This window comes from Protopterus annectens, chromosome 5.part0 (genome assembly GCF_019279795.1).
Source record: "Protopterus annectens isolate FY-2018-M chromosome 5.part0, PAN1.0, whole genome shotgun sequence".
Lineage (NCBI taxonomy): Eukaryota > Metazoa > Chordata > Ceratodontiformes > Protopteridae > Protopterus > Protopterus annectens.
Genome location: NC_056735.1, coordinates 449,672,076 through 449,698,879, shown reverse-complemented (window position 1 = coordinate 449,698,879; position 26,804 = coordinate 449,672,076). Strand labels below are relative to the sequence as shown.

General features: G+C 37.1%; 1 protein-coding gene across 2 annotated transcripts in view; it reads left to right on the top strand.

Moving 5' to 3' along the window:
* The first annotated feature begins 287 nt into the window (after positions 1 to 287).
* The window catches only part of TASL (TLR adaptor interacting with endolysosomal SLC15A4), a 231,134-nt gene continuing 204,617 nt past the window's right edge, over positions 288 to 26,804 (top strand). The window contains exons 1-2 of one of the 2 annotated variants that reach the window (XM_044072380.1): positions 288 to 445; positions 15,115 to 15,185. The gene's annotated coding sequence lies outside the window, so the exon portion shown is untranslated. The remainder of the gene's footprint in view (positions 446 to 15,114; positions 15,186 to 26,804) is intronic. The other variant, XM_044072381.1, reaches the window with a different exon arrangement.

The window sequence follows — 26,804 nt, the reverse complement described above, 5'->3', positions numbered from 1 at the left end:
GTTGCACACTACTAGGTTATGTTACTAGAGCAAATGCATTTTAAGAAGGAAGTTCCACTGTTTGCTACGCCAGAAAACTGAACTTCTTGACAGCATATGTTATGATTAGTGTTATTCTCTTGTAAAGTTTTTTTTCTTGATTAACAGAAGTGGAAGAAGCATTTTGTAGTGTTCAATGCTTTGACTTTTTTATCACTTAAAAACCGCAAAACATGAACTTCCTTTCTCCTCTGTTGGGTATAAATAGACATGCAATGTGACTTAGACGTCTGAAAGTGACAGTGCAGTATAGTACAGTGCTCACAGTTACTGATATTAACAGGATTTATCATTTACAGAGCTTTCAGGATATATGTCAAAACTAAAAATTTGGGTTGAACATCAGGTTAGAAGATTCGTCGGATTCATTGTAATCTATTTTTTCACTTGTTCAATTAATTTCAAGGTAAGAATAACACTCTTTAAATATTGACAGATTGCTTTCATGTTTATAATTTCTTTGTTATGTTGTATATTATAAATGCACTGCAAAATGCTTATATTATATTTAGGTTATATTAAATTTAACTTAAAATGGACTCTAGTATAAATCATTAGGTGATGCGAAGAACTGACCAGAGAGTTGGGCAATGGGAATTGGTGGGAATACGCTGCATCAACATATGTCAGTATACGCAGATATAACACCTTCACTGCATTTTTAAAACAAAACTGTTTTCTCATGTCTAAAATTCCCATTACTGTTCCATTTAGACAAACAGAACTGCTTTTGTCATTGTCGCAGTCCTTCCGTAATCTTTTTCACACTTAATCATGTTGAAAAAAATGAGTCCTGCCTGTGGTTTTAGCTTTGCAAAAGATTATTTTGACTATTTTATCTTCTGTGTAGTTTTAATATGAAGGCACAATATCACACCAATGAAGCCACAAGATTATATTTCTCAAAACATTGTCTCCCCTTTATAATGCCATGGAATCTGTAAGATCCAAAAAAAATTGTTCTTTAATGAGATCTTGTTACGTTGCCCTTTACACATTGCCCTGGTAAATTGCAACACTTTGTGTTTCCTCTCTCTCAGAATTAGAGTCAGCATAAAATCAGTTCATGCGATATTTGTTTTCACTTCAATGCACATTTGGAAGTCTCATTTATTTTTAGTCTAACTAGGTGATAATTCTTCAACACTGGAATGGAAGTGTATAAATCATATTAATGCAAGAACTGCAGTTCAAAAATTGTGCTTTTCACTGACCACCAAAGAAAGTAGAAAGAAAAAAAATACTTTTGGGGGTGAGGTGAGGGGAGGGCAATACTTGCCTATTTTTCAAATTATGGCACTCTTGAGGATAATTGTATCATATAGTGCGGGAGGGTACTGGCCCCCACATTGGGGAGCAGGGAACTTGCCTCTGCATAAAACTGTCAGTCAGAACTAACCCTCACTCCTCACTAAGACAATCTAAATTACTACACAAGCTAACGAAATTGTATCTTCACCTGCTCCACAAACTCATTTGCTGCGGTGACATTCACCCCAATCTAGGACCCACCACACCACCCAACATAGACTCCAATCAGCTACATCCCCTATACTATACTATAGACCTACCTCCTCTCTCCTCTTCCTAAACATTAATGCAAGAAGTATACTCAACAAAATTCAGGACCTTCATGCCCTGCTAGCTGTATATAAACCAGAAATTGCTGTGCTAACTGAAACATGGCTTAAACCAGAACACCATAATAATGAGATTACAGCCCCTGGCTATAATATCATACGGAGAGATAGAGTAGAAAAAAGGGAGGAGGGGTAGCGATATTGTTCCAAGATCATCTTAGCATTGAACAAATTGATTATAACACCCAAGAAATCAAAACATGTTGAACTAATCCTTACCAAACTCAAACTAAACTCAAACAAACATATAATTATTGCAGGTGGCTACATTCCACCTTGGAATAACACTACTATAATGGAAAGCCTACTAAACTGGATCTCAAAACTCCTTGCCACAAGAAACCATACTACTAGGTGACTTTAATATTGACTGGCTGAACTGCTCTAACCACATTCCAGCTAACCACATTAACCTCCATAGATTTACCCAAATTATATCTACCCCAACCAGAACAGATAAAACCTCAAAACGTGAATCCATCTTAGACTGGATTCTGTTATCTGACCCCACTCTAGCATGGCACTCTGGCTGTCTACCTGATAGTCTAAGTGATCATCAACCAACCTACCTAATTCGCAGCAGACCCCATTACAAAAGCCAACCCAACCTCAGAGTCATACGTAATAAAAAGATGTTTAACACAACTGACTTCATCAATTCACTGCAAAACTGTAACTGGACACCCCTAAAACTACTATCTCTAGATGAGGCCATACAGTACTTTAACTCCACTTTCCTACAAATTCTAAACTGTCATGCCCACCCACGAACTATAAGACTGAAATCTAACTATGCTCCATGGCTAACTAAAGACATCAAGACTATAATGAAAGAGAGAGATCAGTCCTGGAGTCAATATCAAAAGAACAAAACCAGTAATCTGAGACAAACCTACCAAAAACTTTGCAACAAAGCCAAAAAACAAATCAAACTAGACAAACTTAACTACTACAAAACTTGCAAGAAAGATATGCCAAAAACCCAAAGAAATTCTGGGCTACAATAAATCGTATAATCCACCCAGGTAAAGCCACTAACCCAACCCATGTACTACCAAACAACCATGATAATATTCCCACACAATTTAACAAGTTCTTTACCGAGACAGTTCAAACCCTTACCAATAACCTCAATACCACTAATAGCCCTATACCAGATTCTAGCAAAACACACCCCATCACTCAAAATAATAACAACTACTTTCCCCTAAACCCTGTATCCACTAAAGCAATCTCCAAGCTTCTTAAGAAACTCAAACCAACAACACTAGCACCTGACACCCTACTATCTGAATTTCTCCAGATAGCAGCAGACACCATAGCCTATCCCATGTCCATCTTTATAAACAGGTCAGTCAAGGAGGTTAATGTCCCCACCTTGTGAAAACATCACATATTATTCCAGTATACAAGGGGGGGAACTCCTTAGAACTCACCAACTACCGCCCAATCACAATACTCTCACCTGTATCCAAGATATTGGAATGAGTTGTCCATTACCAACTACTTTAGTACCTCTTACAAAACAGCCTAATCTCCAAAACTCATCATGGCTTTAGACCATCCCACAGCACCACCACAGCACTACTGTCATTTACAGATATAGTTAACCACAACAGAAACAAGGGACTCTTTGTATCTTGCATTTTCTTAGAGTTATCTAAAGCCTTTGACATGGTTGACCATAATATTCTTCTCCAAACTCTATCTACCCTGAACCTCACCCCCTCCACTATATCATGGTTTACTAGCTACTTATCTGGATGGCAACAGGCTGTCCTATGGCATGACCAGCTGCCCCCCCTGCTACCAGTATCCATAGGTGTCCCTCAAGGATCCATCCTTGGCCCATTACTGTTCTCACTATTCACCAACCATATCAATTCCTCCTCACTCACAGCATGAGTAGTACAATATGCAGATGACACCAGCCTTATAAGTGCTGCCTCCACCTTAAATGAACTACAAACCCTCACCCAGCACACTTTTACTCTAGCTGAAACATGGTTCCAAATAGCAAACTTATTCTTAACCCCCAAAAAATGAAACTAATTATTTTCGGTCCAGGTCATGCTCCCCCCTTCAACAACAGTTTCACCATCCACTCCAACGATAACATTCAAATCACTCCTACTGCACACACTAAACTGTTAGGTGTAGAAATAGACAATAACCTCAAATTTGACATCCATATAGCACAAACCATTAAGAAAGTGAATAAAAAACTAGAACTTCTCTATAGGAACAGTTTATCACAAAACAAACCAAAGCTACTATTGCAAGAATCCATCCTTCTCTATGCCTCTTCCATCCTAACCAATCTCCACCAAAGTAATCTGCACAAAATGGAATTTTGTTATAACAAAATAGCCAAGTTCGCTACTGAAATCTCTTACAAATCCCACCACTGTTTTGCCCTTAACCAACTTAACTGGCTCAAGCTACCTCTCAACTACTTCTATTCAATCAACTCACAACAGCACATAATCTCTTCTACCTTCCTGAAAAAAACCCTGCTCTACAATATTTAATTAACCTCCACATCCCTACTAGACCCTTATGATCTGGCTCCCAGAACCTAATAAGCATTATGAGACACAAAAATGAGGCTAGCAAATCTCTCTTTGCCTGCACTATTGCCAAAACCTGCAACTCTCTACCCAATCAAATAACCTCCACTACCTCCACTTTTCAATTTAAGAAACTCCTGAGAACCCACTTCTCAAACAATTGGCTATGTTCTTGCTAATCTCCAGGCTAATCTATGCCAATACCTTGTTCAAATTCTCTACTAAATGTCCCTAACTTTCTTTCTCTGTAAAGCTTGTTGACTCGAGCTATTTTTGCTATGAAACTTTGAGAGTACTCATAATTTAGGAGAGAGAGATGATAAAAAAAAAAAAAAAAAAATCCCTAGCTACAAGAGCTTTTCTCCCCAGGCCTCCTCTGAAAATGGATATGTGTCCAGTCGGACTTTCCTGGTTAACAAATGTAAAATAAATAAATAAATTAAAATAAAACACTAATTTTGGACAATTCCTCACAATTGTCTGATCACATTTTTATGTATTCAGTATAGAATCTTAAGTAGTCATTGCAAGATCCAGTGTAAGAGTAAAATCCCAGGAAGGAAAGACATCCCTGATCAGTATCAGCAAGAAACTACGATCCCTCATAAAATCATCCAAGACTAGTTTCAAAAGAAAAATTGCCAAGAACTCCAAAGATAACCACAAGGCATTATTTAGCTATGTCAAGAACCTAAGTGGAAACTTTCAGATCTGCTCTTAGTTAGTGCAGAATGTTACAAAATACAGTGAACCGACTGATATTGCCAATATTTTGGCAGACAGGTTTAGTGCAAACTTTAGCCCCCTTTCACCCCCTAAAGGGCCCATAACCATACCAGAAGAATGTAGAGCCCCAGCAATCACTGACACACAGGTTAAAACAGCCCTCTCCAAAGCCAAAAACACAGCTTCAATGGGACCAGATGGTGTCCCAGGCTATGTCTTACATGAGCTCCAAAATGAACTAACCCCTCACCTAAACACACTGTTCAATCTCAGCCTGTCTACAGGCTATGTACCCATTGAGTGGTGCACAGCAACAGTTATCCCGCTCTACAAAGGTGGAGCCACAATGGACCCTAGGAAATATCGCCCTATAAGCCTGGCTAGCCTGGTCTGCAAGGCTATGGAGCGCATTATCATGGAACCCATTAACAGAGACATTGGGAACCACCAACCATTGGACCCTACCCAGTTTGGCTTTGTTAAGGGCAGATCATGCCTCCTAAACCTGTTGGACTTCTTTGAGACAGTTACTAAGGCTTTAGATATGGGAAAGGAGGTCCAGACAGCCTACTTAGACCTCGCAAAGGCTGTCAACACCCTTCCCCATTCTGGTATTATAGACAAGCCCACCAGCCTGAAAATAAACCCCTATGTCACAAGATGGGTTGCCAATTGGCTCATGGATAGAACCCACATGGTGAGAGTTGCAGGCTCTAGGTCTGACTCTAAACTTGTTACAAGTGGTGTTCCCCCAGGGCTCAGTCCTGGGACCCCTCCTTTTTGATATATACTTCTCAGAGGTACAGGCAAGCACAGGAGGACTATGGCTGACCAAGTTCAGAGACGACTGCAAAATGGGGGCTCTCCGGCTGATACAGACATCCTCCAGAAGGGTCTCACTGAGATGGATACCTGGTGTCAAAATCATGGCCTCAAGCTAAATGCCAAAAAGTGCATAGTCATCTCCTTTGGAAAAAACAAAGTTCCCATGAACTACCACATACGTGGTAGTCGCCTAAATACAGAAAATGTAATAAGGGATCTGGGGACCCAAGTAGATAGTAATCTCTCCTTTGATAATCATATTGCCAAGGTGGTTAGAAAATCCTTCTATGTGACCCACCTAATCACAAAAGGGTTTGCATCTAGAACAAAAGAGGTTATTGTGCCCCTCTACTCATCATTCATCAGACCTATCATGAAGTACAACACCCCATTTGAGATGTACCTTACAAGACACCTGCAACAGCTGGAAAGACCACAGAAGTACCTTACCAAGAGGATTACTGGCCTCAAACAGATGCCCTATGTAGTCCAACTGAAGAAACTCCAGCTGTATTCGGTTGCATACTGGTTACTCAGAGGTGATCTCTGCCTGACATACAAGGCCATGTCCAACCCAGAATTGATGGACATGCTCAATCTAAAAAAAAAACAAATCCCCAAGAGCCACACGCTCTAGGGATCTAAACCTCACCACAATGATAAATAGGACATACTAGAGGGATAGATTCCTGTCCCAGAGACTCCCCATGCTTTGGAACAGGATTCCAATCTACATTAGGCAAAGCCCCTCACTAACACTCTTCAAGAGAAACCTTGACGAGTGGATGGGAAACAGAACATTTACCCCGAGGATCACTGCAGTGGCTCTGCTGGACAGAGGCACAGGGAACTAATGGCTCTGGTGGACAGAGGCACAGGGAACTAATCTAAGGGGGTGGCGAAAGCCAACACATTCTGGCTAGGCTTATAGATGCCCTCAGGCAGATAGCCTAATAATTACCTATGAACTTATTAACCTAAGAAAGTATGCTCTTAAAACATCAGAGCTATATTTACTTCATCATTTTCAAACACTGGGGTTCAATGGACAAATTTGCCACATATTGTTCTGGACTGTATTGTATTGCATTTTGTTATAACTCCACAATTTTGGTCATGGCAAGCTATAATAAAACTACACATAGTACTGAATATGAACTAATCTCATTTTGAAGTGATATCAGTCTGGGTACAAATAATCACTTAATAATATAGTTCATGGTAGGTACAACTAAATAAATTGTTGTTCCCTAAGCAAGGATTTCATAGCACAGTTCTGGAAAAAAATCAAGAAAGAGCTACTAATACCAATGATCACCATTTTATATAACTTAAACGTAAAGAGAATAGAAACTAGGCACTGAAGGAGTAAGAAAACATCCAAGAGTCCTGAGCTCATCAGATGCACACAGTTCTAGCTGTGTTAGTTATCAAGACCCTTACAGCAAAGCATTAAATGATTAAATGTATTTTTAAAGAAAGACTATAGATAAGTAGGAGCACAGGATGCAAGGAATTATGGATTAACAATTAATACAAGAATATTAAAGAATATTAAATACATAGGTTAAGAATGGTCACTGATGGCACCACCCTATACAGAATCTATTCACCTGAGCTAGTGCAGTGCATAAAATTAGTAAGTGTATGTAGCTTTACGGAGGCTTTAACATAATATGTAAGTAAAAGTCTGGTTGACAAATATGTTCCCACCATTTACAAATGAAGGATATGAGAGAACAGGATATTATTCGAAATGTGTAACATAATTCTCTTCTGTGACTAACACAGTTTCTTTATAAATGATAGTGCAGAGATGCTGAAAGGAAACATATGCTTACTTGCAACTACCAGAAAAATCTGCAGGAAGGGTTGATGCACAAAGTGATGTGGTGAGAATTAAAAGACATAGGGCAGTTAGAAATGTCAAAGACCAAGCTTCACTTAGCTGTAGTATTGGAGAATATTTCCAGCCTTCCCTGAAGATGTGTGTGTGTGTGTGTGTGTGTGTGTGGGGGGGGGGGTGAAGGTAAGTCAATTTAAAGTACAGTTTCTGTGAGCAAAAGTGCACTGGAAGGATAGAATGGCGAGAAAGGGGTCTAGGTAAACAACTCTGCTTGATGAAATATTCAGTGTAAAGCCTATTCTTCTAGTGTATGATGAAGGTCCATATCTGAGCAGCAGTGCATATATCCTTCATTCTCCTGAGACCAAGCTACGTTTAGTTAATTGCACAATAATTAATACTTATATGCAGCTGTTTAGTCCCAGTGACCTGACTAACGAGAACAAACTCCTTGTGGCCATTAGATTTAAGATTTTTAGATTTAAAATTTTTAATTTAGTGATGGGAAGTGGTGTGTTTCGAAGCACAATAGCCTTTACCTAGCATCCCTACTTTCAGATTGGCTTACTGTGGTGGGATTCAAGCCCACATTTGCTTATTTCCATCCTTCTTCCTTTATATTTATTTGCAGTGGTTGGATTCAGACTTATCTGACTGTCAGTATTTATTGGCATTATACTGGTGAGCAGTAGTGCAGATACTGAATTGGTCTTATTTAGGCTGTAATGCAGGCTTGGACCCAAAGTTGCATGTACTCTTTCGGCTATAAGGTAACTACAATGAGATACAGAGTGTACATCAGTTTTTTTTAGTTAGCATTCATTTAAGAAATAGGCAGAAATGAGCCCTAAAGACTTTGGTAACATTTTATTGTCAGAGCTGACTAAGCAGTAAAAAAGGGAATTGCATGCTAGTGTGTAGAAGGAGAACATGATCTTAACTTTGTGTGTAGCTGCAATGTAGCTAAGTAAATTAGGAGGCAGCCCGTGAAGTGCTGCAGTTGTACAATATGCAGAAAAAAAGGTAATCCTAGCCATCCCTGTTCTAAAAACCCAGAGATTAGCAGAACATCTAGTGCCTGGTGAATGAATCAGCTGGATGTAGAAATAGAGTGAAAGCAAGCCAAATAAAAAGGAAAGCAGTGTCAGCATGAAAAGGAAATGCAGGTTGATCCTTTGATACCAAGATCAGTACCAAATTATTTCCGATAATATAAACATGGAGATGACTGATAGTTTTATTTGGCCATTTGAAAGATTGCATACTCAACACCAGGTTAATCAGGGTGGTAGGTGAGGTTTCTAACTTCTGTACTATCCGATAAAGCAATGCAAACCTTCTCATAGATAAATGATGCTGGTTGTCTGAATTATGACAAATCTAATGTTGATATAAATGTTTTAAATTGACTCCTTAAGCATATAAAAATAAATTCAAATAGCATAAAATAAAGGAGGAAGCCAGTGTAAGTGATTGTATTGCATAAACAAACAATCATTTGCAAAGCTGGGTGAATGGTTGTTAAATCACTACATTTGAAAAGCTAACATAATTTTTGAGAGAGATCAAACATCCATCAATGTGCTTGAAGACAAAAGAAAGTGACTGGTAAAATAGGACTGAAATGCTATTGAAAAGATAGTGAGGAATGAGGGCCACTAGTTAGCTAGTATGTCAGAACTGCACAAAGGGGGTACCAGTACTACACATTGATGTAAGACAACCTATAGGGCAACCTATGCCATCACAGCAGGTGTGCATCATTTGTTCAGTAGTATTAGCAGGCACTACTTAGTGTGCCTTTAGGTTATGAATTAAAAAGGAATTTACTACTAAATAACCTTAGCTGAGAGACACAAATATTATAAAATAAATATTTAAAAAGAAAAAAACTATATATTTTTTTTGCACTAGCACTGTGCCTTCTGCATCCTTGATATGGGGGGGGGGGGAGTTGCCCACACTCCTACCTCTAAGCTTATGAAGTCCTTAAAAATTAAAAAAAAAAATCCTCATTTGTTTCCCTACTTGTACTAATCATGTCACCTGGCAATAAATCTCCAACATAATAAGATGCTAACAACATTAAGGAACTAATATTTGATTCTTCTGGTGGAAGTACTTCTGCTAAACACTAAACAAAGAAATCTAACTTCTGATAATCTCCAGAACAGAAAATTAAGAATTGTTTTGCACTTGGTTAATCTCTGGTTTGTTAAAAGTAAATTGTTTGACTTTTTGTACGTAAATATTTTGTTTCCTAAGATTAGTCTGTCTTGTTAGAAGTACCTAACAGGCCTCTGAGTCAGGGACATTTTCAATGAGATGTAAACTACTTTAATGATTAGGGGCCTAATATATAACATAGAACTACATTGTACTGATCTGTTTACTGATCAGATTATTTTTGGTTCCTTAAAGGTATTTATCACTGTTCTTGGAATTTAGTGTGGCCATTAAGGCTTGATTGGTGTAGTGGGAGCATTTCTGATAAACAATAAACATAGCTCATTTATTCAGAGCTGCTCATCATTTGGCAATAACACCAAAGACTTTGAGAGATTTTGCAAACATGTGAAGCCATCCTTGGCAAGACAAACAAAATTATCATTTTGCACTTGCTTTAATTGCTTTTCATTATACTGTAAAGGATTTATGTGCAATTTATTGTTTTTGCACTTCTTTGAAGTTTAAAAGTTGCATTTTCTAAGTGCTGTAAGGGCTGCTGTTCTGCATTTAAATACATTGTATCCAGTGACATTTAGCTAGTATTAGTCATCTGATGGTGGCTGCTTAACATTTGGGATCCAAACCACTCATTTTATATTAAGAGGGTTAAAGTCTGTACACCTGTGGCAGGAGAGCCCTAATTTCACCTATCTGAGCTGGGAAATGCTGGTAGAAAGCTCATTGTGTACTTACCTGATTGGCCTTATAGCATATTTAGTGTAAAACCTGCTTATGTCTGATTATATATAAGACTAGTGTTTATGTGAAGCTGATCTTTGCACAGTGGTGGTTAGTAGTGTCTTGTATATATGCAATCACCAGAAGTTGAAATTTCCCTATAAAAACTGCCTTGGAACTTTACCTCAGTCTCAGGGTACTCATGGGGCAGCTAGTTTGCACAGTGAGAAGCATTAATGCATTTAGTTATGACTATTTTATTTCTTCATTACATTATTACAGCACCCAGGACTATCACGGCTCAAAGATCATCTAGTTTGAGCTCTGGGCAGCTTTGCTGTATAGGTTAACTGTAGATTACACCAAAGTAAGCACCCATCCCTCATCCAAATACAAACACCCTCCACTCCAATCTCTTGAAAAGTACACTTTAGGACCTGCAACCATGGATAGGCACTTTCTTGTTATCTCTGCATCCAGCTTGATGGACATGGGCATCCTGAGGCAATTTAACAAATGCCTTATGTACAGTGACAACCACTTAATTCTTAGATGAGCAAATACAGTATGAGAGATGCAGTTACACATTGACACTGGAGGCTAGGCACTCACATACAGATGCAAAAAGCAATGACAAGGTTGTTTTATCAGTCACACACACACACACACACACACACACACACACACACACACACACACACAGTCACCGCACCCACAAAGGACTAGATGCATTTACATACATATGCAGAGGTGCTCACATGTAACTTACCCAAACCTCAAAGGCCTGTCAGGCACAGAAGCTCCACATACATACAAACAAGACAGTTCTCATCACAGCCACATCTCATTGTGCCTCAACTACCAAGCCCATAAGGCAAAATACACCATAACTCAATATTTTGGTCATAGGAGACTCATTTGTGATACACAATGATGCCCCTCTTACCAGGTTGGATAAGAAGAAAGTTGCAGTTAGTTGCCTGTCAGAGGCCATGATCCATCAGATCATGCAAGCACTCGGGTCTCTTATCCCCAAGTACCAGTATGGCTCTGTCATAGTCCATGAGGGTGTGAATGGCCTGAGACATACCTCCTTGGACTATATGAGAGAGACATGACTGACCTCTCAGAATATGTATCACAAGCAGGTATGAGCCTAGCACTGAGGAGCATTCCACTGTCTATAAGTATGATGCCACAATACTGACAGGACATGACTGACTTTAACAATTGGCTTAGCTACTGATGCCATTGTAAAGGGGTCCAGTACCTGTCAGCTTGGGAGGACATGGTTGACAAGCCATATTGCTTTGCCAGGGATGGTCTTCACCTGTCACCACTAGTCTTTCAGATATTGGACAAAACATTATCCACCCCTGTTGTGCCTTTTTCCACTTACTATCCAGCCCAATACCATGCTCATGGGTGATTTTAACTACCCCTCCATTAACTGGGAGGTGTACATGGCCATGAACATGCAGGCCCAAAGATTTCTTGACTTTGTAAATTCAAATCATTGGAGCAGCTAGTCTGCACCCCCACTGGAGGTACAAATATCGTAGATCTGGTACTGACAAATATGGGTCAGCACTGCACCCCCAAGTGTGATGTCTTCACTGGCATGATAGATCACAAAGCAGTATTCCTTGAAATAAAGGTAACACTAGACCAAAAATTGTAAGAACTTTCCTAAAGCAAACTACCTCCTATTAAGTGATGGCATAGCTAGTTTCCAAACTCCCCCAAATTCAGAAAACACAGAAACCTATGCTGTGACATACACCAAAGCCCTGTACAACCTACACAATCATATAAACAGCTACGTAGAAATGGCAGTACTGGACCAAAATAAGCCCAGGTCAAATGGCAAAAACAAACCACCCTGGTGTATCTCTGGTATTAATAAGTTGTATGACAAAAGAAAGAAAATCCGGTCAAGAAGTAATAGGGAATGTGCACAACAGAACAGAAATCCCTCATTAGTTAAACAAGCAAATCAGGGAACTAGTCAAGACTCTGAAAGTAGACTTTGAGGTAAAAATAGCCTACATAATGCATTTTTCAGTTATGTCTGCAATCTGTGGAATTAGTTGTGGATGGCATTGCCTACAATTAGGCAGTAGATATAGCAAATCTTCTGGCTGATAACTTCGGCTCAAATTTCACCTCCCCATCACCCTCACTTCTCCCACAAGAAATTTCCTCCACCACTCTCCTGCCAATTATCATTAAAGAATAGGTTGCCATTTTGCTGTCTAAAGCTGAAAACACAGCTTCAGTGGGGCCTGATGATATACTAGGTTGCCTGTTAAACAGCTTGGATCAGGACCTATAAGGTCCATTGGGATATCTATTTAACCACAGCTTCCAGACTGGCTTTGTCCTGATAGACAAAGGACAGCAACAGTTATCCCACTGCACAAAGGTGGACCATCAACTGACCTGGCTAATTAAAGACCCATAGGTTTAAGTAGTCTTATGTGTAAGGCCATGGAAAGAATAATCATGGACCTGATAAATAATGACATAGGAAACCTCCAACCACTGGACACAACCCAATTTGGCTTTGTCAAGTGCTGGTCATACCTATTAAATCTGGAAAAATTTTTTGAAAAAGTCTCTAGGGCCATGGTAAAACAGTGCATACTACCTACCTTGACCTGGCAAAGGCATTTGACATAATCCCATACTCAGGTATTATAAATAACTTCATATAACTGGGCATAAATCCCTATATCACCAGATACATAGCAAATTGACCCACAGACAGGACACAAGTGGTTAAAGTTGGGGAATCCAGATCCATCAAAAGGCCATTTACTAGTGATGTGCTGGGACCACTCCTGTTCAGAATATACTTCTCTGAAGTCAAAGCTAATGTGGAAGGACTCTGGATGACAAAGTTTGTGGCAACTATAAGCTGGGGGAAATTAATGAATCCCTCAACAATGTAATTATCCTTCAGAAGGGTCTAAATCAGAGAAATGATTAGTGTCAGAGCCATGACCTAAAACTAAATGCAAAAAATGCATTATCATCCCCTTTGGGAAACCAGAGACCCCTGCAAATTACAGCATTAGTAGCACACCAATAAGAGTTAAGTCAGAGGTGAGAGATCTAGGTACACAGACAGATAGTAGCCTGAACATTGACCACCATGTGTCCACAGTGGTGAGGAAGTCATTGCATGTGGCACAGCTTATAAGTAAAGGATCCAGATCCAAATAAGTTATATTCCCACAGGGCTCAGCCCTCACAAGACCAATAATCAAGTACAATACACCATTTAGCATGTACTTAACTAGGCATTACAACAGCTGGAGTGACTCCAGAGGTTTCTCACAAATTAAATACAGGGTCTTAACAATATGTCCTTTGCATATACACTAAAAGTCTTATCCCTTTATTGTGTCTCAAACTGACTAATAAGGAGTGACCTATACCTAGCCTGCAAGGCACTCACAAATCAAGCCCTTATGGAGTTGCTACACATTTGCAAGACAAACAACACTAGGGTCACCCAATCTAGGAATCTAACCTAGTCAGTGACTCAAACAAAACATGCTGGAGAGACAGATATGTGTCACAGAGATTATCCCTCCTTTGAAATAGGATTCCTTTTCACATTAAACAGAGCCCCTCACTAGCCCTCTTCAAGTGCAGTTTGGATCAGTGGATGGACAATTGCAAATTCACACCTGGGAGAGCTCATCAGTCTCTTAAGGACAGTGGCAATCTATAAAGTACTCATGGCATATGCAAAAACCTATGACAGCTTCTTGCCCCTGGGGATGACATATTGCGTAAAATCAGGTTATACTGACTAAGCTTGTAAAGGCTCTTAAGCTATTAACTTTGTAATCTCCTATGAACCTATGAACATGAAAACATGAGAACATAATATTATCTATTTTTTATGTATTTATAACTATTTATAACAAAAATGTCAATTAAAAATCCCAATGAATAAGTTGAAGTTTTAGTTTTTTAGACTAGTCATCATTAGAAACAAAAACAATGTTATGTATACTGGTTCATTTGCCTAAGTTTCTTACTTGAGTTTGAGAGCTAAACCATTGGAACATTCTCCACTTTTAATATGAAGAAATGTCTGAGATGTGAGATAGATCTGGAATGGTTTAAAGGACATGTGGATGTGGATTTCAGGACATCAACCACTGAAAGACAAGATACTGACTCGCAATAGTTGATATATAACAAATGACTGTTTCTATTTAAAAATAGATTTTCGTGAATGTTAAATCGTGTTAATAGTTAAACTGTGGACAATTAGATCGATGTTTTAGAACATGGAACCTATAAAAGGAAGCAATATACTCACACATTTATGGACAAGCTAAGTTGTATGCTATGTTTTATATAACATCAGCTTAACTGCATTGAAATATTTATAATGCATTTTTCATAAATGTAACTGTTCTACTGAAAGACAAAGAAGGTAAATATTATATAAAAACTATGAATGTTATAAAATTTGGTTTATACTGAAGTTTTGAATGATTGACAACGTATTGTTTAAATAAATTTATTAATAATACAGATTACACCAGAAAAAGCAAAGTACTGACAGAAAGAAAGGAAGACTACAGAAAACAAACAGTAAGAATATAAGTAAGTTCCTAAATATTTTCTTTCTTCCATTATCTGCCCATATTTCCTTATACCTCAAATTCCGGATTATATTCTTTCTCTAACTTTGCTCACTGTTTTTACAGATGACATAACAATCTTGGAAATGATAGTGCCACGATGTGCATGTGGTATTTGATGTCAAGGATTTTAATAATAAAAAAAAGAAAGTGTAAATTACTTTGAAGACATCAGCAATTCTAGACTTAATAGAAACAACTGAATTTCAGAAATATGGGTGTATAAGATGGAATATGATATGAGAGAAGTGGGAAGGTAAGAGAAGGCAGAGAAAGAAAGAAAAGACAGAAAATAAATACCTAAAATATCTTCCAGCCTCATTTCATTGTTAAATATTTTTCAACATTATCTTAAGGTTTTAGCATGATGGATGATGATGTATATAGGAGGATCCAGCCATCCATCCTCGACTCCTTTTTCCTATTTTTTTCACATGGGCTCAGGATTCACTTTAACAGTGACAATCATCTAGAGCCGGGGTTTACACTGCCAGGTGGCTAGCCCTGCCACAGCAGTTCATCCACACCACACACACTTGCACACACACTTACACCTATGTCCAGTTTAGAGTGTCCAATTCACCTACTGCATGTCTTTTGAAATTCATATGGTCAAGATAATATAATTGAAGTTTCAGAACCTCAAACATTAAAAATAAATAAATAAATAAAAATTCCCCACACCTCCTACTAATTAAATATACCAAATCCAAGATTGCACTACATTGTGGAAAAGGGTAAATTTCCTGTTCTGCACTGTACCACGATCTCCATTAAAAACATTCAAAGTTTCAAAACTTCGATCATATGGGCCTGACCATATGGCTTTCAAAATTTTGAAATTTCAGTAATCTGCTAGGGAGCTATATATATATATATATATATATATATATATATATATATATATATATATATATATATATATATATATATATATATATATATATATATATAAACACACATACAGATACACACATACACACACACACACACACACACACACACACACACACACACACACACACACACACAGATATATATATATATATATATATATATATATATATATATATATATATGGGTGTCAGATATCCTATTAAAATGACAGAATGCTATCACCCAGGAGATTTATTTTTATTTATTTATTTATTTATTTGACATTTGTTTACTGGGGAGGTCTGACTGGGTCTACAGAACTCGTTTTCAGCAGAGGCCCAGGGAGAAAAGCTCCACATACAGTACGATACAAATACAGTATAATCCAATACAGTAAAGATTACATTAGAAATACTATACAAAAAATAATTTGAAAGAACAAACTGCTACAAGATGTTGTAATATATTACTACACATCTAAACAGTTCTATACAGTTAAAACATTACAGACGATAATAGTCACTCTCATCATACATGATGTAGAAATAGCAGCCAGAAAGTTAGTGATGCAGACATACAGCGAGAGAGAGTTAAGAAGGACAGAAGCAATAAAAGCCTGATCAGCAGCTTAAGAATATGGCATAGAAGCAGAGATGGAGTTAGAAGAGCTTTAGGATCTTGCAGTCTGTGAGGGACTGAAATGTGAGAGAAGAGGAAGATCTGAGCATTAGGCAGGCTTTATGTATTTTTGAGATGATTTTTTAAAGAGGCTTTGAAATGGGTTAGGTCAGGCATAAACCTGATAGCTAGACATAATGAAGTCCAATGTATAGAGACAGAGTATGAATACAGAGAGTCACCAGGTTTTCTTGTGGGTTTTGAGATAGCTAAGAGACTTTTGTCTTCTGATCGTAGGGATTGATATTGGTGTATAAGGTGTGACTAGATTGGCTGGTGCAGGGCAGGCAGTAGGCTTAAAATTAAGGTTGTGCAAGGTGGATAGCTGAATAAAGGCATATTGCTTGGGTAGTTCAAGCCAGTTTAATTCTAGGAGTGGTTTACAGTGGTGTGTGTGATATTTAGAGTTTATGGAAAACTTTTCAACTTTGTTGTAGCACTATTCCAACTTGCTTGCGGTAGAATTTTGTAAGTTAGTTAAGATAGGGTCACCATAAATAAGAGAGGGAAGTAAAAATGTTTTTGCAAGGGTAGTTTTGGTTGCTGCAATAAAAAAAAATGTTTGTTTCTATGTAAGAGTCCCAGTTTTTGATGAGTTTTCTTTATATTTTGCTGTATATGGGGGTCAAATGAAAATTTACTGTCAATGATAACACCTAGAAGTTTGGTTTCCTGCACTATTTCTATGGTAGTCTTGTCAGATGCAAGGACTTTGAAATGATCAGTGACAAGGGAGGTGTTTTTGGGATGAAAGAGTACTAGTTTTGTCTTCTTTGGAGTAAGAAAGAGTTAGGCATTTCTTAGCCAGGATTCAACTGCTGTAAAGGACTGTTGAGTTTTTGAGAGTAGTTCTGGTAGCAATTGAGCAGTGCAGATTGTGGTTGGAACAGGGTCCCAGGGTGAGAGGCAGTGTGAAGGTTGTTTGTGAAAATGTTGAAGAGTAGGGGTCCTAGGATGGAGCCTTGGGGGACTCCAGTAGGGTTGTGGAGAAAGGGTGAGGGTTTGTTGGACCATTTCATTGCTTGTTTACTATCCTTGAGGTAGCGCTGAAACCATTTTACTATGTTATGTGAGAATCCCAAGTTAGACAGTGTATTTAAAAGTAAGGGATGAGAAACTGTGTCAAAGGCCTTGGAGTGATCAAAGAATACAGAGGCTATATAGCATCCTGCATCTCTGGCCTTGTTCACGGTGTCTGTAAAAGATAATAGGGCTGTAGCTGTGCTGTGGCAAGGTCGGAAGCCATGTTGGGTTTTGGATAAAAGATTGTTTTGCAATAGATATTGCATTACCTGCTGATAGATGACTCTCTCGAGAATTTTGGATATGGGTGACAAGATGGATATAGAACAGAAACTGGATGGATCAAAAGAGTTGCCTCCTTTGTGGATGGGGGTGTTGTGAGAATGTTTCCATATGGTAGGCACTTCTGATTCAGATAAAGACCTATTTATAAGGATGCTGATTGGCTAGGCGACTGAGTTAGCAGCCAGTTTGAGGTAGTATGGGGGGAGATTGTCAGCATTTGTCCAATTCAGACAGGTGTCAGGTGTGCGAGATCGAATCTTAGTTATATAATATAAATTCACAATTGCCTAATTAAAATTCTGCTGCCTTGGATACTTTGTCTATTTATCTGTTTTCCACTGATGCCAGATTTTTTCAGCAATAAAATTAATGGCACACCTTTATCTATGGCGTAGCTCTTTGTAAAACACTTTGGTATATAAGAACACTGCATTACAATGCTGCATTAATATAAAATCTTTTTGCTATATTTTTTGCATCTGCCTCAGCACAAAAAGATGTGTTGAAGTTACTGCAGACATAAAGCTGCCTTACAGCATCCATCTGCAAAACATATAAGAGGAAGATTGAGCTTCTTGAAATGAATACCATCTTATATATTTTTTTCTTACTTAGCATTGCAGAGTTGACAAAAATGCTTTTATATCTGTAGTATAAAATTGATTATGTGAATTCACCTATACATGATCTAATCATATTGGAATTTACTGCATATCTGCTGTCTCTTCTACAGACACATAACACCTGGATTTACAAAGTTGCACATTTGTCCTCTTAATGATATTTCAAACCTGCAAAATAAGTCCCTCTCTGCACATCATTAACTTTTACATTTCAAGCCCTTGCTTTTTCTACATACATTAACTCATCTTACATTTACAATTTTCTTGATGGTTTTGCCATGAAGTATTTGCCAGGAAGCTGAAATAACATCATGCTGGTGCATTGATTTTCTGCTTAATCACATATTGATATATGACTTTAACCATGCACATCTACCAGAGTCACATAAAAACTGACAAAGCAGCAGTGCTACACTTGTTATACTGTGTGACATATGGAAGTCTGTGAGCTATAGTACTGAAACGTTATTCAGACTGATTGTGCCAAGTGGCAGAGATTCAGCTTTATGCTTATGCATGCACAGATACTGAAAATGATTATACTATTCTTTCACACAATACCATTTAGATTTAAAATCTAACAAAACCAGAGATATCATAAAATCAAAAAAAAAAAATAGCTGCTTTGGGTAGCATTGGTTTCCTTCAGATTTGTTTTAAATGCTTGTGGTACACTAAAAAAATCTCTTTTCTTAATATGACTTGGTAGCAAGCACAGTGGCTCAGTGTTTAATGTTTCTGACTTAGAAGCATAGAATTCAGCCCTGATCTCTGACTAATGTCTGGACAAAATTTGTATTTTCTTCATATGACTGCATGATGTTTCTGTACTTAATTTCTACCCTAAAACATTTGATTTACTGTCTGCTTTACGTTTACCCTTGTCCTTGGGCTTATGGTTGAAAAATCTTTGCAAAGGACCGATTAAGACATTGGATTAACAAATAATTGTCAGTGTCATTGTCTTAACAGATAGCAAACTAGAGACAAACTCAAGGTTATGCTGCTTAATGCTAGGAGTCTAAACTGGAAACTGCACTCACTGGAAGCACTCCTTACCTTGAAAGATGCCAGTGTCCTGCACAGACACATGGTTCAAGACAGCAGAGAGCACCCCAGCCTTCCAAATGTTCAGATCTCAAAACGAGCATGAAAGAACCAAAGGACGAGGAGTATCCATCTTCATTAAAGACAAATATACCTCAAGACTGGTCAAACAGTATGACTTCCTAGAGCTACTCCAAGTCCAACTAACTGTAGCTAAAACCCCTTCCATTTCATTGTTAGCTATAGGTCCCCCACCATGAACCATGAGAACAACTCTGCCTACCTGGACCTACCTGGCTCCCTCACTATACAGCCAAACATCTTGGTCATGGGTGATTTCAACCATCCTTCCATTTATTGGGAGTCATATATGAGCACAAACATACTCACCCTAAGTTTCCTGGACTTTGTTAATACAAACGCTCTGGAATAGATAATCTGCACCTCCACAAGGAGCTTGAATGTCCTAGACTTAGTACTCGCCAACACAGGGAGTCTCTGTACTACCCCGATTGTGTTGCCCTCCCTAGTAATGTCTAATCAAAAATAAGTCTTGTCCGAAGTAACAATCATACCTGACCCCCTTCAAGAGCAAAAAGGATGAAATATTTCTCCAAAGCAAACTATAGCCTCCTAAGCAATGACATAAATAGTTTCAAACTTCTTGCTACTACTGTATACAGTGACTGCTATACAGAGGTGTACACAAGTGCCTTGTATGAACACCTGTACAAATGTATAGACTAAGCTGTACCTGAACTGATCAAGACAAGGTCCTCACAAAATAACAAGCCATCCTGGTGGACATTAAGCATAAATAGATTATACAACAAGAGGAATAAACTAATGTCTAAGAACAAGAGGTAACTGATTCAGCAGAGGAAGGACACCCTCCACAGCTTGAACAAGAAAGCAAGTTATATATCTTGTAAAGTCCTCTAAAGTCAATTACAAAGCTAAACTAGCACCCATAGCTTAAAACAATCACAAGGCATTATTTAGCTACGTCAGAAATCTAAAATGGAATGCCCAGCTTTGTGTGAACTAGTAGTGGACAGTACCACTTTTACAGACCCTGAGGACATTGCCATCCTGCTAGCAAACAGATTTGGTACAAATGTCACCCCTCTGTCCCTAACAGACATACCCCAAAGCATACCTATTACAAGTCCTCTACCTTGTCTCCAAAGAGCAGGTCATAACCACACTGTCCATGTCCAAAAAGACAGCCTCTATGGGACCAGATAACATCCCAGGCTGCCTACTAAATGGTCTAAAACAGGACCTAGCAGAAACACTTGGCACTCTCTTCAACCACATTCTAAGTACTGGGTTTGTCCCAGCAGAGTGGAAAACAGCAAATGTAATTCCCTTGCACAAAGGGGGTCCATCAATCAATCATGGATGCTACAGACCCATAAGCCTAACCAACCTTATCTGCAAGGTCATGGAGAGAATCATCATAGACCATATCAACAAAGACGAAGGTGACCTTCAAACTCTTGACCTGACCCAATTTGACTTTATTAAGGGTAAATCATGCTTATTAAACCTGGTGGACTTCTTCAAGAATGTCACCAAAGCCCTGGATGAAGGCAAAACAGTACATACAGCCTATCTTGACTTATCCAAGGCTTTTGACACAGTCCTCCACTCAGGTATCATTGAGAAACTCACCCAGCTAGGAATTACCCCATATGTCACTATATGGGTAGCCAGCATACACTCAAAGCTGGGGATTTCAACTCCACCAGCAGATCAGTTATCAGTGGTGTACCACAAGGATCTGTGCTGGGCCCCTACTGTTTGGAATCTATTTCTCAGATGTCCAGGGGAAAATAGATGACCTGTGGCTTACCAGGTTCACAAATGATTGCAAACTGGGTGCAATCATTGAGTCCCCCAACAATGCTGACATACTACAAAAAGGCCTTACATAGATAAATGATTGGTGCCAAAGCCACAGACTTGAACTCTATATAAAACGAGACTTCATAAGAGATAAAAGAGGAAGCAACATGACATCACTTCTTATAAAGTTTCCACCTAATGGAACATACCACTTCTTAAAGGTATACCCACAAATAAACCATTTCAAACATACAATAATGTAATACAATAAAGCACTGCCTGCTGAGCTTGTAAATAAATACACCAAAATAAGAAACTTATAAAAAATACAATATATATATATATATATATATATATATATATATATATATATATATATATATATATTACTATGAGGAAAATAGAAGCATAAAAACAAAACATATTCTCAAATAGCTAAAGAAGTGAGATTTAAAATAGGCATGATAGAAATCATATCATTAAGTCCAAAGGGGCCAGCTCCATTTAATTTTATTTTCCAAGAAAGTTCTCTGACTTCTAACCAGATTTTCCATGGCCCTCCCCTAAAAACTTCTGTGACCACTTCAAGTCCAAAAACTTACAAAGATGGCCCTAATACATGTGGATACGTTTCCAGAAATCATTAGTCTGAAGCTGTTTTATAATTGTGTAAAGATGTTCATAAATGCGAACTTTGAAGTCTCTTTCAGTTTTCCCTTTATAAAACATGAAACATTCTTGGCAGATGGTTACATAAACAAAGCCCTTTGTTTGACAATTGATATGATGCCTGGCACTCACTGTGCCTACCCCTTTCATGTCCACCTCAATTCCTTCTGAAACATAGCAGTAATACAAACATCTCCCATATTTGTTTGTACCAATTCTTTATGTTAAAAATCAATGTCTGCAGCTCTCTATAATCTTTCTATATAATTTTTAATATATCAGTCTTTTTTAAAAATAATACAGGGGCCACTTCCTAACACCTCATGATTAATCAATCCCATTTCAAAAACTTTTCAATTGTTTTTAATAATCTGTAAACTTCTGTCAACACTGCCATTAAAAGTGAGTATAAAATCTTTGGTGTAATTAACAGTAGGCTCCTTATTATAATAATTGACTAACACTTCTACATTACCTAACAGTGGAGAAAGCAATCCAGCAGCCCTTTTTCTATTTACTTCCTCAAAAATGTTGGAAATTAACTCAGTTGAATACCCTCTTCTTCCCTTCTTATCAATATGGATCTTGGTTTGTCACTTTCCTGGTGAAACACATCTAAGTTGGAAATCATACAACTGAATATTACTAGTTGCCCCTTAACCAGAGCTCTTTTTGGGGTGCTGGGGATGGCAACATGAAAATGAAGAAGGCTATTTCAATATGTTATTTTTTTGGCATATATTAGAAATACATTTCTTTCCCACTATATCATTTGTAATCTCAACATCTAAGTAGTGATCTGTGAAAACAAGCCTGAATAAAAAGTGGTAAATTTCAAAATCAACCAAAAACCACTAAACTTCTATGGATGTTCAGAGGAAAAGAAAACTCATCTTTAATGTTAAATTACTTTAATGACACACTTTCATCCAAAGGACTTCTTCAGAAAAACAATAGTACACAGAAAACCAAGCCTTTTTAAAAAACTGAAAGTCAATAATATCATTCTTTCAATTAAAGTGATGAAACACTGCTTAACGATCAATTTAAGTTTAAAACAGCAAAGGCATGAAGTAAACAATACAATACCATTAAAAGCATCCTTTCTTAGGCTTTTCAACAAAAAGTAGTACATATTTCAGTAAAATACACGTTACAATAGAACTTTAACTAACCTTGTTAACTTTAATATTTTTTTCTTAAAAAAAAAATTTAATATTGATGATCTCGTTGAGACCAGGAAACCCAACTGCCTTGCGTTTAACTTGCTATTCAGTCTCAATGCTTTCTAACATGTTTTTATAACACCCCCTCTCATATCCAGTGGTACTTGTTCAACCACTGAGAAAAGAAAGTTTTTGTATTTAACACAAACGAAGGTATGCTTATATAAGACATTATTAGTGTCCTTAATTTTAATGGAATAAAGATGTTCCTTAATGCATTTTTCTAAACTATGGGTTGTCATCCCCTACATAAAAGGTCTGATACCCAGAGCATTTCCCAATATAAACAACGCCTGTACTCTTGCAGGTAAGATGCCTCTCAAGATGAATAATATAATCAATATGTTTAAACTCTACATAAGGGCTAACATTAATAAATCTACATACGTTACACATACCACAAGTAAACATCCCTTTGTTCTTACTAGAATGTGATAGCTCTATACAAGTTTTATCTTTCTGTAATAAACTTTTCAAACAGTTGTATTTTTATATAGAAAATTTGGCTCTTAACCTATTGTTTTAAATAAGTCTGAATTCCTTTCCAAAATGTTCTAATTTCTCTTTATTACCTAATACCATAACTATCAATGGACATACCTAATATAAAGTGGGACTTTTATGTGTTTTAGAAATATCTTTAGAAGTAGCATTGTACTGACCAATGTTGTCAATATAGTCATTACATTTTAATATAGGCTTAAATACAGTAGTTCTTTTACTATTAACTTCTTCAGCTACCTTACATAAAACTTCATGATTATATTCCCTCTGTAGAAATAAAGAAATAATTTGTAAAATCTCATTCTCATAGTCTCTATCAGAGGTGGTCATCCTGGAAGCCCTAATAAACTCTCCCCTAGTGATATTTTTCTTCATAAATCTAGGGCAACCACTCTAGAAATATAGGTAGCTGTTAGAAAAGGTATCTTTCCTATAAATATTGCTATCTAACTTTTTTTTCTGGCAAAGTTAACTGCACCTGAGTATCTAGGAAGGGAATGGTTGTTCCTAAGTCTCCTATGGTGAACTGTAAATAATTTGACATTTCATTTAGGTCTTTAACAAATTCTTTACATTCAGTATTCAACATTTTAACAATTTTAAAAAGATCAACAAATCTCATATAAAATAATGTTTTTTCTAAATTAGAACTATTCAGTAGTACATTGTTCCACCATGATCCTAACACTAGATTAGCATATGCTGGGGCTACACCCCATAGCCACCCCTATGACCTGCTTGTAATATTTCTTATCAAAAAGAGAAAAATTATTCTCAAGCATCACTTCCATTAATGTACAAACTAAAAAAATCTGATTATGGTTAAAATTGGTATTCCGATTTAAAAACAGTCTCAAACCACCAATCCCTTAATCTTGAGGTATACATATAAAAGGAAAACAGCATCAATAGTTAATATAATAACATCCTCATTACAATAATCATTCTTATTATGAAGCTCTTTTAACTTAGATAAAAAAAAACAAGAATCCCTCAAATACAAAGGTAATTCTTGTACAACAGGGATTAACATCATATCAAGAAACAATGAAATACTCTCACAAACATTTCCTGGGGCTGAAACCAATGGTCTGGATTGAGGCTTGGTAGGTTGTTTATGGATTTTAGGAATTCTGAACAGTACTCCAATATTTGGATGATCAATAGTTAAAAATTCATACAGTTAATAATTTATTTGACTATTCATTAATTGTTCGTACAAGATAGCATCTATCTTTTTATAACTCTGTTGAATCAAATCTAGCTTCATACAGTCTGAATTTCTTGGTAATCAAATATCAATAAATAAATAAAATGGATACAAATGGATACAAAAAAGGACAACCATCAAGTAAAGAACAAAAAAGGAGAGACACAAATAGAAGGTGTGGGAAGGAAAAAAAAAAGATGACATAGCACTATGAATTCTTTAGTTGACCACTCATACTGATACCTGCTGATGCACTACAGAACAACTAGATATGCTACTAGGCCATCTCAGATAGTTCTGCCTAGAAACATAAACGTAAATCTCCCTATTGTATGATGGGCACACTAGTAACACTTAACATTTCTTTAATAGCATTCTGATAGGGATTAGTATTCATTATAACTAACCCACTCCCCTTATCTGCTTTCTTGGACCTTAAATTAGTATTTTTACTTAGCTCATGCATAGCTTTCTTTTCTATTTGGGATAGTTAAAAATGCATTTTTACTTTGTTTGGTTAAGAAGTCTCTGATATCATTTTTACAACATTACTCAAAAGTTTTAATAGTACCATTTAAAGTTGGGTTAAACACATAAGGTTTCCTTAAAACATCACCTAAGACAATGTCTTTTAATAAATAATTCAAATTCAATTTTTGGGTATAAAATTTAAGCTCTAAAATCATTTTATAAACATTTGCTTTATGGCTGGGCACAAAATAAATGCCCTAGCTTAAGAAATTCAAATTGTAATGAATCTAATTCATAGTCAGATAAGTTAACAATTTTTAAATCTTCACTCACCGGTAAAGGCATTTCTAAAAAAGTCTTTAAAGCTCCATGGCCTCTTCCCTTCCGATTCATTGAGTGACTTCTTCCCCTCCCTCTCATAAACTTTTTTGAACTGTTTACCAATTTAGAATGGTCTAGGAAGTATAATGGCAGTTCCACAATTTCATTTAAAAGTTTAGGCCTCCATATTCTTTCAGTGTACTAACCTGGTTGATGTCATCAACACCTGCAGTTGAATTAATAGATTCTTTCATCTGGTAGTCAACCTGTTCTTCCTCATTCAGATTTAAAGGGACAGTATGATATTTTGACAAGGACTCAGGTTGTTGATGGTAAAATGAATTAAAGTTCACTGGATAGGAAGTTTTATTGAAATAAGCCAGTTTATCTCTCTGTAATTTTTTGTATTTTCTAACGACCACCTTTTTTCAAACCTTTCTACAGTCACTACCACTTCCTCATATTCCCCACACAACTGTGAGGAATGTCTTAACATGTCATTCAGTAAGATATCAGTCTTGTAAATTCTATCTTTTAAAACAGTCAATGCAGCACTGTTGTTTTTAATAAACATTTTCAACAAATCAAAATGACCTGTTTTATTGAAAAATTGAACTAATTCTAGATAAAATGGGTCATCGATGGAAACTCCATTAGGGCATTTAAAAATTCTCAAGCCCTACAGGTGGATATTAAGTTCAATGCAGGTCTCAAAATATTTTTCTGAATAAACAGTGCATGGAATTTTTTAAGATATTTTTCTAAATCAATAAGCAGTTGTCTAAACTCTTGTATTT